At 44.7% G+C, this 18,040-nt stretch overlaps 2 pseudogenes; both read left to right on the forward strand.

Annotated features, from left to right (window-relative positions):
* Positions 1 to 1,045: 1,045 nt before the first annotated feature.
* On the forward strand, positions 1,046 to 6,182 carry LOC121837298 (annotated as a pseudogene).
* A 641-nt stretch (positions 6,183 to 6,823) lies between these two features.
* LOC121837300 overlaps positions 6,824 to 18,040 on the forward strand; it is a 105,855-nt pseudogene continuing 94,638 nt past the window's right edge.

Consider the following 18,040-nt stretch of genomic DNA (forward strand, 5'->3'; position numbering starts at 1 on the left):
CTCGTGAGTGCCTCGTCTCGTCTCCGTAAACTGTCCGCGCGCGCGCGCGAACGTTTGTTTGGTCGGCATGCCGAACAAGTGCTGCGTTCCGGGTTGTCGGGGAAACTACAAGAACACCGAAACAGTGCACATCTTCAAATTTCCCGAAGACGGCGACCAGCGGCGGTCGTGGATACGAGCCATTCCCCGGGAGAATCTCGTTGTCTCGCGACACTCCAGGGTGAGAACTTCCCCACTGTTTCGAATTGCCGTTTCTCTTGCACAGTTTCGTCAGCTTTCTGAGGTTCTCGAGTTCCCCTCGATGTTACCAGTTGTGTGCAGCGCTATACTCCGTTCACCCTTAAGCTGAGGCTAGAAGTTTCGCTTTCAGCACGACCTCGCTGGCTTCCGCAGTGCTTTGGTTGCGCGTTCCTGTGCGTTCACACTTGTGTTAGCAAGTGCAGAAAGCTCGCGCTGAAGGCGGAACTTCTAGTCTCAGCTTTAGGGTGAAAGGAGTATAGATCAAAGTCAGTTGACGAGCTTCCTAGAACGCCGTAAGATTTATGTTTGCACGAGCGTTTGTGCAAGGAAGACATTTCCTAAAGCCACGTGCTCGCGTTCACAAACAACGCTACAAGCAGCGCTGGCAAAGGCGTGCTGCCTTTGCCAGCGCTGCACGAAACTTGTGAGTCGGAGTTTAATTCTGAAGGCATGCGTCGTGCGTTTTTGGTGCTCAGCGCCCGTTGACAGTAGCGTTCGATGACGTTAAACAGCTTGCCTCGAGGACGAGAATACGGCCGGTAGCTGAGAGTCTGTCCAAACAGAGCACGCGTTGCGCGTGAAATTGCTCTCGCAGGCCCATACTTATAGCTCGTTTCGGCAACCAGAAGTTTTCCCCAAATTTTGGACGCTGTAGAGCGTTTAAAAGAGGTTGTATGCTTGTAATAAGCGTCATATATGCGCGCGTAAAAATCGTGCATGTGAAAAATGGTCGCATGCGTGTCTGCCTAATATAGATTTATTGGGACATCTCTTCGTTACGTGATCCGTGGGACCAATTAAAGAGATGCTGACAAGTAGCTGTTATTTATACAAAGGCAACATTTTTTCCCAGGTGTGCGAGCTCCATTTTGCTGACAGCGACATTCTTCGAGTGACATCGCACACCGATGCTGCTACAGGGTGCACCGTAACGGTACCCTTACAGTACCCTCGACTCCGCCAAGGTGCTGTGCCGCACAAATTCCGCAACTGCCCCAACTACTTGTCGACTACTGATGTAAATGTGAGAGAAGATCCAGAGGCCAGAAGAGTACGCCTGGAAGCCGATGCTCTCCAAACTGCAGTTGCAGAATCTATGGACCTGTTCCAAGCTGAGGAGGAGGCCGATAGGATTCTCGGCATAAAAGATGTAACTGACTACTTAAGAAGCAAGAAGTCTGGATTTTGGCATGTTATAGAAAGCAACAATTGCCTAATTTTGGTGCACATTGTTCATGATGAAGCACCATGGATCAAGTATTCAATTGTCGTGAATGCTGATTTGCGTCTTACACTCTTAGAAAAAAGGGTCAGTATAGTCCTCCCTAAAGGGAGGAACGCTCTTGACACATATGTTCCTTCAGAAAGGGAGAAACTTTCGTCCCTTAAGCAGGGGAGGAAAAGTTCCTCCGTCGACTGCATCTCATTATGGCGGCCACAAATCGAGCAAATCGAGCTCGGTAAGGCTTAACGAGAACACTAAGTCTATTGCACGAAGCGAGAGGAGCAGGAAATAAAAACGGAACACGAGCTTTCCGCGAACTGTATTTATTTCCGAAGTTTCTTTACCCCCGCAGGTAAAGAAACTTACGTTTCGAAAGCATGCAGTCACTCAGTCTTCTCATCGTCAGCACTGCGATGTTCAACGGAGACAACCGGCACTCAGTTCGCGCACTTTATGTCCTACCTTTGCTATTCCTCGAGCCACAATTCCTTCGTCAACCGTTGCCTCAACCGCACATCACGGAGGAGTGAAAATCATTCGCCCGCAAAACCAAAAGCCGCTCTCAAAAATAAGCAAATCCGAAGCAACCTCTTGGCTTATCTCAACACGGTAACACGAAATTATGGCGTAGCCGCGTAGCGTAAAAGGATGTTAAATCGCTTGCCACCAGATGGCAGGGTCAAGCAGAGTAATCGCACGTAGCTAGGCTAGGCGGCGCTAGGTACCGCCCAATTCATGTTTTACAAAAAAATATTTTTATTTCCTTACGCCACAATTACGTTTCCTTTTCTTCGGAATCTCTAACACATGTAGACACGTTGCGCACACTACAAACATCAGGTCAACATATATTGAACGCATACACAGGCATCGCACATACAATCATCAATACAACAGCACACAACCCCGATCACTACTACCGAGCCCTGCGTTTCCGTCTTTTATAGTGGTCGTTTTGAACGTACGGAATTTTTCGGTGACTCCATAAGCAAAAAAAAAATATTCCGAACATGTTCATTTCTTTCCAGCAATGTCATACATCTGAGGCTATTTTTAATGGCTCAGGGGATGAATCTCTTATTAAAAAGAAGACGCTCGATCATGCCATAATTATTTGAAAGCCAATAAATCGAGCCGCTCCAATGTGGTTCCAAGCCATGAGTTCGTTTTCCCGCATGGCCCTTCGTAGCCAGTTTTTATATTGTAGTGTTCGTTTTTCTATTTGTGCTGTTCGCGCAAAGCTGCAATTGCCGTCTTGAATTAATCTCTGTAGAGCGGATATCCACTCAGCTGGAAGTGATGCTTCACGGGCACAGAAATCGCTTTTCGATCAACTTGAATGCAGTCAAAGCCGCGACTTGCGACAACTGTTAAGTGTACGGAGCTGCGCCGTTGCGAGCTCGAAACCTTCTAGCGCTCATGCCAGCGCGCCACTTAGAGGGCAGTTTCTACAGGAACCGTAATATATTTAAACAGTAAAATAAAGGATAGCGTTGTTTTTTTTTTGTTTTTTTTTTCGATTTTGCCTGTCTTTTTTTTTTATGCTCAACTTCCATTATAAATATACGTACTTTCCGTCATACTTTCGTAGTGTTGTCTTTTCCCCAGAGCGCAATCGCTCTCGGGGACCGACAGTCTCATTGGCCACTGTACGATAGGAGCTCACCGTTCAGACCAGCGTTCCAACATGACTATCCACACGTCGATCGACTGCACCTAATCCCTCAAGTGGTTTTAAACTCTTTAATGTAAAGCGGAATGTGATCCTGCGACACCCCGGCCCCTCCGATAACGGCCCGACCAGCGGCATCAATGCCCGACAGTTTACGTCATCTCATCTTGTTGTTACACCACTGATACGCGAACACACGGTCACATCGGCGATAATTCCAGTCTTCTGTTCACAACCCACGACACTGCCATCACGATGTCGCTGACACGAAGAAATACAGAACCACGTTGACGATGTTGCTGACACGCAGAAGAATCACGTTGAACGCCGGTTGGCACTCGGCAGGGGACAACGGAACCGAACTCAGCACGGAAGGCACCCAGGCAGCCGGCAGGAAAACCTGCCTTCCTTGGACGCAGTTCCCGCGATTTCCATAACGTCGAAAACGTCGACACAGTTCCTCGTGGTTTCGCTGCTGTAGTTCCGCGTGTGTCCCGCAAATCGGAGACGGCCGTCTTACCCAGTGTATGTAGCGCTGCTGGCACTGCTCCGGAACTTCGCTGTTTCTAGCGGCTTCGTTAGCTCGTTTGATAAAATTAGTGGTAAAAACGTCAATGCAACCGAAATGTTCTGCACGTTTGGACTAGAAGACAAAATTACAGGCGGCCTTCGCTGCCGCTGAAGCTCAATCAACTCAACATTAATTTATTAAACAACGTGCGCGATGTGCTCGAAAAACGAAACCGAAAGAAGATGAGTCGGGAGGGCGAAAGCTTTCTCCGGTCTGCCTGGAGGAGGAAAACGTCTCGGAGAATAATAAGGACTTTAATTTTCCTTTCATCGATCTGGGTTTGTTTATGTGTGTTTTAATAAAAAAAAAAAAAAAAAAAAAAAAAAAAACTTTTCTGGGGATTGAACCGTTGACCACTTGGTCAGTAGCGCGATGTTCTACCCCTGCGCCAACTGAACAAGGAGCAACTCGGCCTCCTCCCGTCATCTGAACTGCCGTTCCTCCCTTCTCTGGGCAACTTGTCCGCAACAAGGAGGAACACTCGCTTTTGCTACCTTTCTCCTCCCTTTTTTCTTAGAGTGTACATTCCACGTTGGGAAAACGGCGACCAAGAGACTAGGATCCAGTTTACAGATTCCTGCTAGCGTCAACAGCAAGAAGGCACTAATCAAGCTCCTAGAGAGCATTGAATTGTGGGACGACAGCTTAAGCACCCGGGATGCAGATGAGGACATATTCGAGACCATTCATCTGCTACTTGGCCAGTTGTCCACGACACCAGCAGAAGACAAAGTTCATGCCATTCAGTTCCTTAACGAGCAGTTGGCGCTACTATCGAAGAAGAAGGAGCAAAGGCGTTACTCAGTCGACTTCATGATTTTTTGTTGTATTTTTTTTACAATATCTCCTCATGCTTACAAGTATGTCCGCAGCAGTGGTAATATTTTTCTCCCACACCCGGTGACCATCTGTTCAATCTGCTCCTCGTACGACATGAATCCTCAACACGAGCATCGAAGTTCAACATTCCTGAGCTATATGAGGAAGAGGATCTTTGACCTTGATGATCGCCAGCGTTTTGTGACACTTATGGTGGATGAGGTTCACATAAAGCCCTTTTTTGACTATAAAGGCGGAAACATCACCGGCGTGGCGCTCAACTCCACGGAACCAGCCAACAGTGCGTTTGTTTTTATGCTTCAAAGCATCACGTCCAACTTCAAGGAAGTTGCCCACATCGTCCCTGTGCACCGAGCGGACGCGAAGTTTCTGCACAAGCTGTTGAGAGACGTGATTTGTGAGCTGGAGAACATCGGTTACAGGGTTGTGTGTGTCGTGAGTGATAACAATGCGGTGAACAGAAAGGCGATGTCCGACTTCGTTACACCACCACCCAAAGAACCACGGATTGTGTATCCACACCCATCTGATCCTTCCAGGCCACTGTTTTTTGTGATAGATCCAGTGCACATCCTGAAGTGTATCCGCAACAATTGGCTCAACCAACAAGATGACAAAGTTTGTTTCTACTACCCAGAGTTTGAGAGTGAGCCGACAAGGCAGCGGCGCATGCTGCGAGCATCTTTTGAAACCATCAGAGATGCGCACAACTTGGAATGCGAGCAAGTGCTGAGGTTTGGCTACACTCTGTCAAGGAAGGCTCTGAACCCCTCAAGTATTGAACGGCAAAATGTGAAGCTTGCTTTGCAGATCTTCCATGAGTCCTTGCCCCATGCCCTTCGTGCACTTGGATCGAACACAAGTCTCCAATACTGTGAAGAAACAGCAAGCTTCATCGAAATCATAGTGAAATGGTGGAACATTATGAATGTCAAGACACCATGCAAAGGAATGGCAAAAAGGGATGACTTTCAAAAACCTCTCTTTCCTTCGATGGATGATCCGAAGGTGGATTTTCTCTACAACTTTCTGGACTGGCTCGAAGAGTGGAAGAGTACAGACTTTACCGGAGGCAAGCTAACCCCGGAGACCCATGCTGCTCTCCACCAGACGACTTATGCACTCTTGGAGGTCGCCAGGTACTGCTTCGAAGAACTGCAGCTGTCCTACTTTCTCTTGGGAAAGATTCAGACGGACAGCTTGGAAGAGCGCTTTGGAAAGTACAGACGGCTGGCTGGATCACAGTATCATGTGTCCATAAGGCAAATTTTTGAAGCTGAGCATAAACTGCGGCTGCAAAGCACTCTGCCAAAGATCGCCACAGCTTCCGTAAGTGGCAGCAAAAGAGACGAGCAATGGGAAGATCTCTTCAAACGCACGGATGCCCCACGCCCCAATTGCAACGTCGTAGTAACTGCGGAAGCGTTGTCACAGATAAAGGACATCATCCCGGTCCTTGTCTATGTAGCAGGATATGCTGTGTATGCAACTGTGAAAAAGCTGAACTGTGAGAAATGCAGGGCTGCATTGTCAATAGACAAAACAATCACGGTTTCAGTCATGCAGCAGCACTACGACCTTGTGAGAGAACTTGACAGGGGAGGACTCATCCATCCAACAACGTTTGTTGTTAATGCAGTTGCAAACAACTATGTTGTTGTTGTCCAACTGTCGAAGCAGCCAGAGTTTTTGCAGATGCCAAACCAGCGGCAGGTAGCAACAGAGCTCACTGTTGAACTTCTAGCCAGCGACGAATTCTCGGACTTTGACACCTGTGGAGACGGACACACGAGCGAGCAGGTGCTTAAGCATATTTTATGGTGTAGCACAAACATTATGTTGAAGAATCTGTGCCGCAGGTTAAATGATAAGATAATTGATGCGAATGCCAAGGCAAAGAAAAGGAAAGCAGAAACTCTTAGAGCCAAATCAACCATCACTGGACCTGCGCAAGCTCGCCACAAGTCTTCCGATTCAACTGCCACTCAGTGATAAGTCTTCTGGCTTTTGCACCTGTGAAGACCTCCATCACATTGGAGGCACCTCGGTGTTATACTTTATTTGTGATATTCTGTTGAAGACCAACTGTGATATGGACATTATAATTGTTTATCATGATAGTCACCCAACCAAAGAACTCAAGCCCTTTATTGCAGAGCGAAGACAGTATGGTTGTGCATCTAAAATATATGTGCTCAAGGTTTATGCCACATTATTCTGTGTTATGTGTGCTCTTTCTCGAGTATTGTGGTGGTGATACGGCATTGAAGTCGACATGCAGTATGTGTCGTGCATGTCACGTCTGGAGAGCTACAAAACAGCATGTGAAATGCACATGCGCGGCTACGTGAGAACCATTGGATAGACGAGCGGTTTTCTTCCCCAACTGTCTCAGGTGAGAAATGCAGTATTTACAATTTACTTTTATAGTGCTGAATGCAAGTCATGGGCAGAACGATCCTCCAACTATTTACCTTTAAGCAGAAAACCTACTTATGAGATTGTGATGCTGTCCAGATTCAGTTGAAGTTTGTAGGCTTGTCAGGTGACATTGGAGTGCTATTTTTAGTACCTCGAAAAATTTTTTTTTTCAGAGTTTTCATAGAACACTGCGATTTGCCTAAGAAACTGGATTGGGGCTTTGTCACTGCTGCCAAGCACGAATATTTTGATATAATGCGACTAATGTATTGAAGTAGGCAGAAGCAATAGACACGCTGTACCAAACTAGTTACAACTAAGTTTTTATGACAACCTAACTGGCTTGTTAGAAATCTTCACAATTTGTTTCAGGCATGTGATGAAGTGCACAAGTTTTCTTCTATTAAAGCTTTTGTTGCAGTGTAAGGTAGCCATTTACCTAATAGCTTACTGGAATAAAAATAAGATTTTAGCTACATTCTAGCTGACAAGCTTCATGCAGTCTTTCGCATAAATGTTCTCTACTTTTGTAAACATTGTATTGGCAAGCATTTGGTGCTGTACGTTTTGCATTTACGCATGCAAAAAAAAAAAAATCAGTTCGAGACAAAAGGAATTAGACCACTCGTCTTCAGTGATGATTTCCGACGTTTTTATTTCACGCAAGGATGTGGTTAATTCGCTATCACTGCATCTAGTCATTTCGTTATAATTACTTCTCATAAAATCATTCATCTTCAAGGAATAATTACGCCACTAGGAATATTGCTGTTTACGAATGAACTCAACATATCTTGTGACAATGCTAAACACGTGCAGCATTCTTCCATTTAACGTCGAAAATTCGACGCCGCAATACTTTTCCCGAGTAATAAAATCAGCTTCCGAGATTTCATTATGAGCGCAGTGGAAGTTTAGCTAATTAAACACGCTTGTGTAACTAAAAACACGCCGCTGCGACGGTCGATCCACGTGCGTTGCCTTCGCTTCGGCGCTTCGACGCGCGCCCGCAATGGCCTTCCTTTGCGACGTCACGAGGAGAGCGCTACGGCCTTGTCTTCTAGGAGGTGTTGCTCCCACCCTTTCACCGTTTGCGTCTGGCCAAATACTTTACTAGGGGGATTACATTCCACTCCGCTCATTTGCATTAGACAGAACGCCTACAGCGCCGAATCCAGTCCTGACGAAAGGAAAGTCCGCACCGAGACTTCTTTTTTTGGCAAGTAAGCTATCATCATCATTAGTTTAACTGTATTAATGAACAAGTCTTCACCAAGAAAGTCGTAAACGTGGAAAAATGTTTGAACAACAGTAGAGGCTTTAAGACACGACGTTTCGGGAAGAGACTTCCCTTCTTCAAATGTGCAGAAAATACAGTTGCAAAGCGTTTTTAGAGAGACCAAAGGAGAGGAGGAACATTGAAAAAGGCGAAAGAAAAAAGTCATATATATAAGAGTACAAGTAAAAACACTTGAGCATGAAAAAACTACATTCCAACAAAACACACATAAAAAAAGTGGTAGTTTTAAGGGGAACACGGTCGCGGCACTCGTTAGCGAAACCAAGAAAATATATCACAGGCAACGGCCTCCGTCACGTTAGAGTTAGAGCTCCAGATCCAGAAAAATAACAACATACAGGGGTCAAGTCGAGTGAGCCTAATCCAGTATAACGCCGAAGCAAACTAAGGTCATAAATAAGCCCGAAGTGTGTGTAAACGGACACCAGAAATGTCACACGTGGGTGGCACCGCTCAATAGAATACCGAGAAATACTCCTTAAAACGCCTCCCAGCTCAATCTCCCTCCTCCCAGCAAAAAAAAAAAAAAAAAAGAGGAGAAAAGTTAGCGGGCGATGTCCCCACATCCCAATGTTTCTAGTACTCCCCTCAAAGAGCTTTAGCACTCCCCCGCTCTCCTCTGCGATGGGGTGGTTTGCCTGCAGTATACTAAAAACTAAAAAATTCCAACAGCCTATATAAGTTTCTTTTTGAAATGTTCATACCAAGCGGGGTTAGGGTTTTTAATTTAGATATATAAGAGGACTCTTTATTTTTGCGCGTAATGTCATTTTTAAAACTGCTTTCCACGAGGATAATTTTTAGGTGCGTATGAATGTCGTGGCCGTCGGAGTTAAAGTGTTTAGCTACTGGTGTTTGTCCTTTATTTACAATGTCAGACTTGTGGCCATAAAATCGCTCTTTCATAGAATTTTTAGTTTCTCCTACGTATTGCTTCTTACACAGCGTGCAGTTAATAATATTTATCACGTCAGGGGTTTTGCAGTCGATATGCTGTTTAATATTTACGTAGAAATCTGATGCGTAGCTCGAAATTTTATCAGCGGTCAAAACGAACGGGCAAAGTTGGCTAGGAGTGTTAAGGCAAGGACTACAACCACCGCATGAATTAGGTTTTTTTTATATACAAAAGACATAACATCCTCCCAAGATTCCGATGCTTACGAAATGTGACAAATGGTGATTCGGGAAATATTTTTTAAAAATGGCGTTTCAATATGGAATTCAGACTTGATAGGTTCGAATAGTAGTTTATAAGTTATAACCAACGGCACCCTTGTTTCGTTGGAGTGAAGCTGTCGTGTGGATTCAAAGAGTGTGCTACGTTCCAGAGCGGATGCCTTTCTTGTGGCGTCGTCGAGAATAGATGCAGGATATTTTCTTTTGAATAGTGTGTTTTCAAGGACGTTACGTTTTTCTTAAAGTTCGATTTTGTAGAACAAGTTCTACGCAACCGAACGACTTGGCCGTAAGGTATATTATTTTTTTGACATTTCGGGTGGTGGCTATCATAGCGTAGAACCTGACGTTTGTCTGTAGGCTTTATATGTACAGCTCCGTTATCAAATGGCTTCCCACCTTTTAATGTTAACGTCGAGAAAGTTCATAGAGTTTGCTGAGTAATTACAGGTAAATTTAATTGTACGGTGACAACCGTTGAGGTAACTTCGAAAAGAGAGGAGTGCATCTTCAGTGTCATTCCAAATGATAAATATATCGTCAATACACCGAAGATATATGGCGGGAGTCTTGGCGTAAGTCCACACAAAGGTCTCCTCAAACTTGCCCATAAAAATATTAGCGCAATTTGGGGACATTCTCGATTCCATGGTCGCGGCTTTGAATTTGCAAATAATGATCATCATCAAACATAAAGTTATTGCAGTCTAAAATTAATTCCAATAAGCGCGGAATACAGCTACTGTCTGCGAGGGACGAAGGGTGGAGGAAGTGGAATTCCTCTACGGCTGCCAGTCCCTCATTATGTGGGATGTTAGTGTACAAAGAGCTCACATCGATAGTGACCAGCATGCTCTCCTGTGATATTAAGCCGGATCCGTTCATATGGTCGATATGATTAAGAAAGTGTGTGGCGTCCTTTACGTACGATTGTAGTGGGGGGTATATGTTTAATAGCGTGGTCTACAAATTCTGAAATTCGTTCGGTTGGTGTGCCTATGCCTGATATAATGGGCCTCCCTGGATTGTTGGGCTTGTGAACCTTGATGAGCATATAAAAGACACCTGGATGAACGTTTTTTGACTGAAGGTAATTATATTGATCGCCGTAAAATTTTATTGGAATCACGCAGATCTTCAAGTGTTTTGTTAATTATAATACTAAACCGCTGTGTAGGATCGTCAGGTAGACGAAGATAAAAATTTGGATTTTCAAACTGGGTCAATACCTCCCGCATGTAGTCGGCCCTGTTCATAATTACAACACCACCACCCTTATCCGCAGGACGAATAATGACGTCCTCCCTAGACTTCAAATTATTAAGGACCTGTTGTTCCCGTCTAGACAAATTATCCCTCTCTGTGGTTGTTTTAGCAAGCGAATCAAAAATATCATTCCGTATAGCTTGTACATAATTATCTATGTACACGCTGGTCTTGCTTGAGTCCGGGGTCCAGTATGACTTCAACTTTGTGCTATCAAGACCCATAGTTTCATTGCATCCTTCTTTTCCATTAAAATACGTTTGAAGGTGTAACCGCCGGGAGAACTGCTGTGGATCATCTAAAAGTTCAAATTCTTTTGCTGCATGTGGGGTGGGTACGAAACTTAAGCCTCTAGATAAAACTGAACACTCCGTAGAGGTCAGGGGAGTGTCAGATAGGTTAATTACTGCACAATCACTTGTTTCATTAGAACTACTAGCCACATGTGGCATGCTGTTCAGGGAAGGCAATATATTATCGTTGTTAACCTTTGACAGGTAAAGGCCATCACGGTGCGCTTTTTTTGCCTTATCAATTTTCAACTCATCAAGCTTTTTATCTGCAAATACGTTAAGGTCACTAACCTCCTCCTCGGTTAGTGCGGCAACGACAGTTTTTAGTTCAAAATCAAGATGTTTGATCACAGTTAGGCTCTCCTTAATTAGAATTTTTAAAAGTTGCATGGAAGTGGCCTTAAGAGTGGTGGAGTCCCAGTTCTTGGTATTATCTGAATTTCTAAAATTAAACGACGGTTGAATAGAGAGGGCTAGTCACCTTAGTATCACATTCTGATAAATGCAGTCCCCGTAGAAAGACTATTGTGAAACATACCTTAATTTCTTGTCTATAAGTTTCCGCGCACGTAGAAACAAAGGGGTAAAAATTTGGCCACCATATTGTCAAGGTAGCTTGGCCGCAAGCTTCTTGGTGCATAGCGGAGTGCTAACTTTACAGGGGCAAAAAGCGGGCCGAATTTGAAAGTCTAGAGCAGGGGTGGCCAGGCTGAACCGGCCTAAGAGCCGCAAACGAAACTACGAAACTTCTTAGAGCCGCGGGGGGGGGGGGGGGGGGGGGGCAAATTTAAATTTGGTTCGGAGTCTGACTGCACGTATGAGTGGACAAGGCTGTACGACAGTACGTATGGGGGTACAAGGCTGCCAAACCGCGAGCCATACTTTATTCTGCCTGAAATTCCTTCTTTTTTTCCTGGGGGAACGCGGAAAGGGGCGAGGGAGGGGGGGGGGGGTCCACTTACGAGGGATCCGCGAGCCGCACTTGGACCTGTAAAGAGCCGCATGCGGCTCGCGAGCCGCGGTTTGGCCACCCCTGGTCTAGAGGAATAAAAAAGTATAAATTAAAATACTGAAGTTTTAACTGCGGTGTTTGCTGTGAGTCGGCAGCTACCATATTCCTCAAGAACTTTACGATTCTTCATTTTAGTGAGGATAAATTAAAAAAAAAAAATATTGTCAAAGTGGCCCATAGGACCCAATGCAACAATATTATATCGGGCCCAGGAATAAGAAGTGCACAATCCTGAGGTTCAAGTAGGTATTGAATAAGAGTGTATTAGTGCCCTCTATAGATATCTCGGGGAACTTAAGGATTTCGGCAGTAGTGTGGCTGAAATTATTATTTTACTGAGTTTTGCTGAGAATAGCCAAGAGAGGGCGCAAGGAGACCGTGTTTGTGATGGCAGGCGCCATCACAGACACAACATTTCAATATCCCGACATGCTACACCCATCGCTGTATCACCCGCAAGGAAAGTACGGCAAGGGCAGCCAAAGGATGATGGGATAGCGGTTCCGGCACAGCGATTAGGAAGTGATACGACCAGGCGGACCAACGATAGGAATCGGAATCAAGACTCGTTAACACTGATACACGAAAGGAACAGATTTCGCAACAAGCGTCGACGACGCAAGCGGAAGTCTGCTCTAGTGGTGGTCGGTTTTCTCAACCTTCAGGGTGCACGGCGACAGGCAAAATGGGAAGAACTATACGAGATGGAAATCGAAAACATTTCCCTCTTTGCAGTTGCAGAAACGCATCTATGGGTTGAAAGAAGCCTCCAATTCACCCTAGATGGTGCTGGGTGGGTTGTAATCGGGACGGAGGAGAACGAAAAGGTGGGGGCGTTGGTTTTCTGTGGCATGTTGACTCCGCATGGCATCCAAGGCAAGATATTACATGCACAGATCATCTCTGGATAATCGGGGAGATTGTGCGAATACCAGTGAATGTATGCGTGGTTTACATGGTTGTGGAGGGAACCAGACACAAGGAAAACTCGCAGCTAGTCGCATGCATTCAGGAAGGTGCCAGGCGCATGGCTCAGGAAGCCGAAGTACTTATAATGGGAGACTTCAACGGACATTTAGAGGAATTGGACGGAAAGGAAGATGGTAATGAAAAGCTATTACGTGGGCTGGCGGATAACTTAAACCTGGAAATAATCAATCTCCGTGAGACTTGTGGAGGACAGTTTACATGGTTAGCAAGGAACAGCAAAGTGTGTATTGACTACGTGCCACTTCCAGTGCACTTGGACGTAAACTACAGAGCATGCAGATAGACGAAGATGGAACATTCAGTTTAGGCAGTGATCATCACCGTCTGAGGGGACTTTTCGTCTTCAACATGGAAGCGGCCACAAAAGGAACAATACAGGACTGTCGAACTTGTGTTACCTGTGAGCGCTATTGAAATCGTGGCGATGGAGTTCGAAGCCAGCACAAGACGGGCTTCAGCGACGACCTATGAGGAGTTTATCAGGGAACTCAAACATCTAATTAAAATACACTCCATCCGGAGACGGTCACGAGGCGGATTTCGGCGCAATTGAGGAGTTTCAGCGAATATAAGGTGCGCTCCGATCGATCCAACATGGCGAACAAGAGGGGGATAGATTTGCGACGCCCGTAGACCGGTAGCGTATAAATTAAACAAAGCGTGTCGTTCTCTGTTTGTTGCCGCGTGCGAGATGATCATCACTTCAAGCCAGACCTACGGTGATGCTACAAAGGAAGTGTTCAAGCCAGTCGAAGCCAAGAAATCTTGCCATATTCATATGTGTGCAAGTGTTCGACGTGCCGGGTTTTCTCACACTGGTGCAGCTGTCATCAAATTGAACTGAAGGTACGCGGGTCCAAAGAAAGGTACTTATCAACAATAATATGTTGGCGCGTTGAAACTATGACGCGTACTTTATCTAAACCGTAATTTATCGATCCGCGGCTACAAACATTGTTATTGACATTGCTTACATGATGTTGTAACCATTCAGACCTCGCATTAAACGGTGTGGCGAACTCTTCGGTGTTGGTTCTGGTTAATTACGCTAAAAAGCTGTTGGATGGAAAGTATGACAGCTACAGCTTACAAGGGACGATCGAGGTCTTCATCCTGCGTTCTATGTGTCTAAACATCGGCATCCTTAGTGTTATATTGCGATCAGATGGTCGCCGAACGCCCTGTTTTTACGCATAATGCAAAACAAGCCCCGGAAGCGCCAAACACATTTTAATGTTCTTGTGCACTCCTGCAAGCCTCCTTTTGGCTCTCATGGGAAGCTTTATTGTAATAGCAATTCCTCATCGGTCGTTCGACTTGCACGTGCCACGGTGATATCTGCTGTGTGTAATCTGCTGACAAACTAAAATCCGTATTAAATGCCAGAAGAACAAAGGTGAAAGTTTTTTTTTTACTTTTTTCTTTTTCAAAACAGGGCAAGGCTTCTCAGACAAGAGCAACTTGAGCTGATATTTGAGTGTGCTCAAGAATGAATTGCAAAAGGTGCTTATGCTAAATGGTAGATGTGCACAGTTGATTTTTCTTTTTTTCCTCTGCATTATAAATTGGAAGATATGTATCAGCAGAAGACACATGTCCTTTTGAAAATGTCTTTTATTAGGGCAAAAATAGGTTTTCACACACAAACACACACGGAATATTAGAAACATGGCAGATAGTATATGTTCAAGGATTTAAGGTTTCCGTTATTCAAATGTATGCTGTTGTTTACAGAGTGGACACACATCTAATTTTATGAGGGTTAAATATAACTTGTAGACAAGTTTGGCAGAGTCGTGGGGTCAAAGAAGCCCCTACAGCATTTGTACCGGGGTTATCCTTTTACTACCTGACGTTTTTATTTTCACAAAAAGTTGCTTTGTATATGTTGTAGATTATAAGCACCCCTAAACATTTTTCCAGTGCTTCTTTTGAAATGAAGATTCTCTCAAGAGAGGGGTTTTGCCCTTTGTGTGGAACAAACATAACATGAGGTAAAACTTGGCAACGGAATTTATTGCGTTTGCAATAGCTTTTGACTAGAAAAACCCACATACACGGCAAACTCAAAACTAAAAATAAGCTGACATAATGGTGTGAATAGCCATTGCAAGCGAAGATGTCTTACATTTAGATCCACACGCGGCTTGAGTAAAAACCATTGCTGTCATGTGCTACGGGAGGGTAATTTTGTAAATTGTGCGGTAAGGGGTCAAAGGGGTACTCCGGCGATATTTGCCTAACAATATTTTCGAAATCGCCATCTTTTACTCTTTCCGGTATGCTATTTAGTATCGCAAAATTCAAAATAGTTATTGTGAAATCGGTAAATGAAGATGACGCAAAAACCAAGATTCGAATATACCTGCGCCTTTCATTGTTGTGACGTCCATACATGGGTAAATTACTTTCAAAATGTAATTTAATTACAATTACAATTACTTAGCCCCCAAAGTAGTTTAACTACAATTACAATTACTACTACGCGAAAGTAGTTCATTGCAATTACAAATTACTTTTTAAAAGTAATGCAATTACTTTACAATTACTTATTTCTGAGAGTTACCCACCTTGGGCCATATAACTGTAAACGAGTTATATGGCCGCTGTATAAATGTCACGCATTGTACTTTTCTTTTATGAAATTTGTTAAATGGATTATAGAACTTAATAGTTTGGAGTAATGAACTTCTGATTTCTTATATTCTCAAAAAATAAAAATAAATGGCGACAAAATTCACAGGTGCGAGGTGAATCTCTTTAGAGCTTGTGCAAATGGTATCCAAGTCAAACCAACAAAAAATAAACTTAAAAATAATACAAGGAAACAAATATGCGACAGTACTGGTATCATAAAACTCGGTGATTCGCTGCCTCTCCCTGTCTGTGGACTTGTAACATGTCGGATGTGGGTAACCGTAGCACGCGAACTGCGGTCGCTTCCACAAAACTAGTGTCACAATAGCAGCAACTCTCTTGCCAGGGATTCTGGGTTAATTCAGTGCACGGTAACACCAAAAAAAAAAAAAAAAAGCTCCTGAGATATATAATAAATTTAGGATCGTCATGTCAGGCGAAGAAGCAAAGAAGCAGCAGGTCTAATTAACACGACTCACCCTGCCTTACTTCCAACTGTTGTTGCTAAACTGCGCTTCTTCGCCTCGATATTAGAGTAGCACGACCCTCTGTTAGTGGTACCAACATACGAGATAGAGGAGAAAGACGTGAAAACTCATAAAGAAAAGAGAATAATTACATGAACAAAAGAGTCCCCAAACTTGACTGAAATATGTAAGCGAATATGCTAGCGGCGAAGACGCGTAAGGAAAACTTCGAACCTCCCCGCCTCGACCGGATGATGTGATCGGAGCCAACCAGCTCGACTTCGACCCCCATACCCCCGTGTGGGAATGAGAAATAAGAAAGACCCCTAGAAACAGGAGCAACAGGAAGCGAACGAGACGAAGAGTCAGATTCAACTACGACAGGAACGAAAACGGACGCGAATGAAGCCCTCATTTATCAAATTATTTCTGAAATTCTTCATTAAATCGTTTTGCAGTCTACAAAATCCTTCATTCCGTTCTATCCCAGCCTCCCTTTTCCCTTTTTTTGAGCAGGTTGGGAGACTCTCTCTTTTATTGTTTCGGTTGTGCTCTCGTCGCCGTGGCCAGGGGGGAAAAGCGCCACCGCCGCAAAATCTTGCAAAAGTAATTGTAATTGTGCCTGAAATTTAGCAATTACTGATGCTAGAAAGTAATTAAATTACAATTACAATTCCTTTCAGCCAAAAGTAATTATTACAATTACAAATTACTAGGAAAAGTAATTAAATTACAGTAATTTAATTACTGTAATTGAATTACTACCCAAGTATGGTGACGTCACAGGATGGCAGGCTTGCGGTTCCAGCGGGCTGGCTAAAAATGAACTACGCCAAGCATTTGTTTCGCGCTGCTGCGTGGAAGCTGGGGCGACATTCTAACGCATTCATTTGACACCATGAAACTGCCTGTAATCAGTTGGGAACAAAGTCCACAGCCCAAAGAGTGAACCCCTGCTTTCCCATGAAGTCACTTTTTCAATGTTGCAAGTAAAGTTTTTTGCTTTGAAAAACACGATGAGGACCAAAATTGTAAATTTTATAATTTGGAAAAAAAAGTCATTTTGGCCAAATATTTGGGTTACTATTTAAACGATGTTTGTTGGTGTGTTTTGCAAGTTTTTAGGCAAATCGAGGACTATGAAGAAAACGCCGGAGTACTGTTATATTCATCACGTTCTTTATTGCTACGTAACGGGCAGGACCGGTATGGCGCCCAGATCAGTTCCTAGTGCTCGCTGCCTCGCGCTTGCCCTTGCTCGAGAGCATGGCTCGCGCTGCCCGGTTTGTGTGGGCGACAGCTTGGTTGCTAGGTACGCAACACATCTTCCCCCTTAGATGGAGTGTCCATATCTTGAAGGTGGGCGCCTAGCCCGAGAGCTGGTGCGCCGATCAACTTGGACGGGAACATCCGGTGCAGCTCCTTCTGGAGACTGTACTGGTAGAAGCGGAGGCAGCTCTTCAGCAGCAACGGTTGGATGCTGTGCCGGTAGTCTTGCAGGCGGCTCCTCAGCAGCAACAGTCGGAGTGGCAGGACTGGCCTCAGCTGCTGCTGCTGTGAACCACGGTGCTGGCGGCATCGTTTCGCATAAGCCTCTTGCCAAGAGACTATGGGGCCCAGATGTTGGAGGCGTAACTCCAGATAGTCGTCTTCGAATGTGGTCGACGTGTCTGCGGATTTCTCCAAACGGCGTTTGGAGAAGCCAAGATCGAAGACCGAGCTGCTTGAGTAGTGTTCCTTCTAGCCACCTCGGTTTTCCGCGAAAATTGATAGCAAACACAGGTTGCCCTTCAACAAAGCGGCGTGAAGGGGTCGTCACCTCTCTTCCTTCCTCGCTTTCTCCTTTGTTGCATGTTTCTGGTTCTGGTGTAACTCGGCTTATGTTTGATGCCAGTTCACGGCCGAACATTAGCAACGCGGGTGTTTT

Source organism: Ixodes scapularis, unplaced genomic scaffold (assembly GCF_016920785.2).
Source record: "Ixodes scapularis isolate PalLabHiFi unplaced genomic scaffold, ASM1692078v2 PGA_scaffold0__279_contigs__length_252992795, whole genome shotgun sequence".
Taxonomy (NCBI): domain Eukaryota; kingdom Metazoa; phylum Arthropoda; class Arachnida; order Ixodida; family Ixodidae; genus Ixodes; species Ixodes scapularis.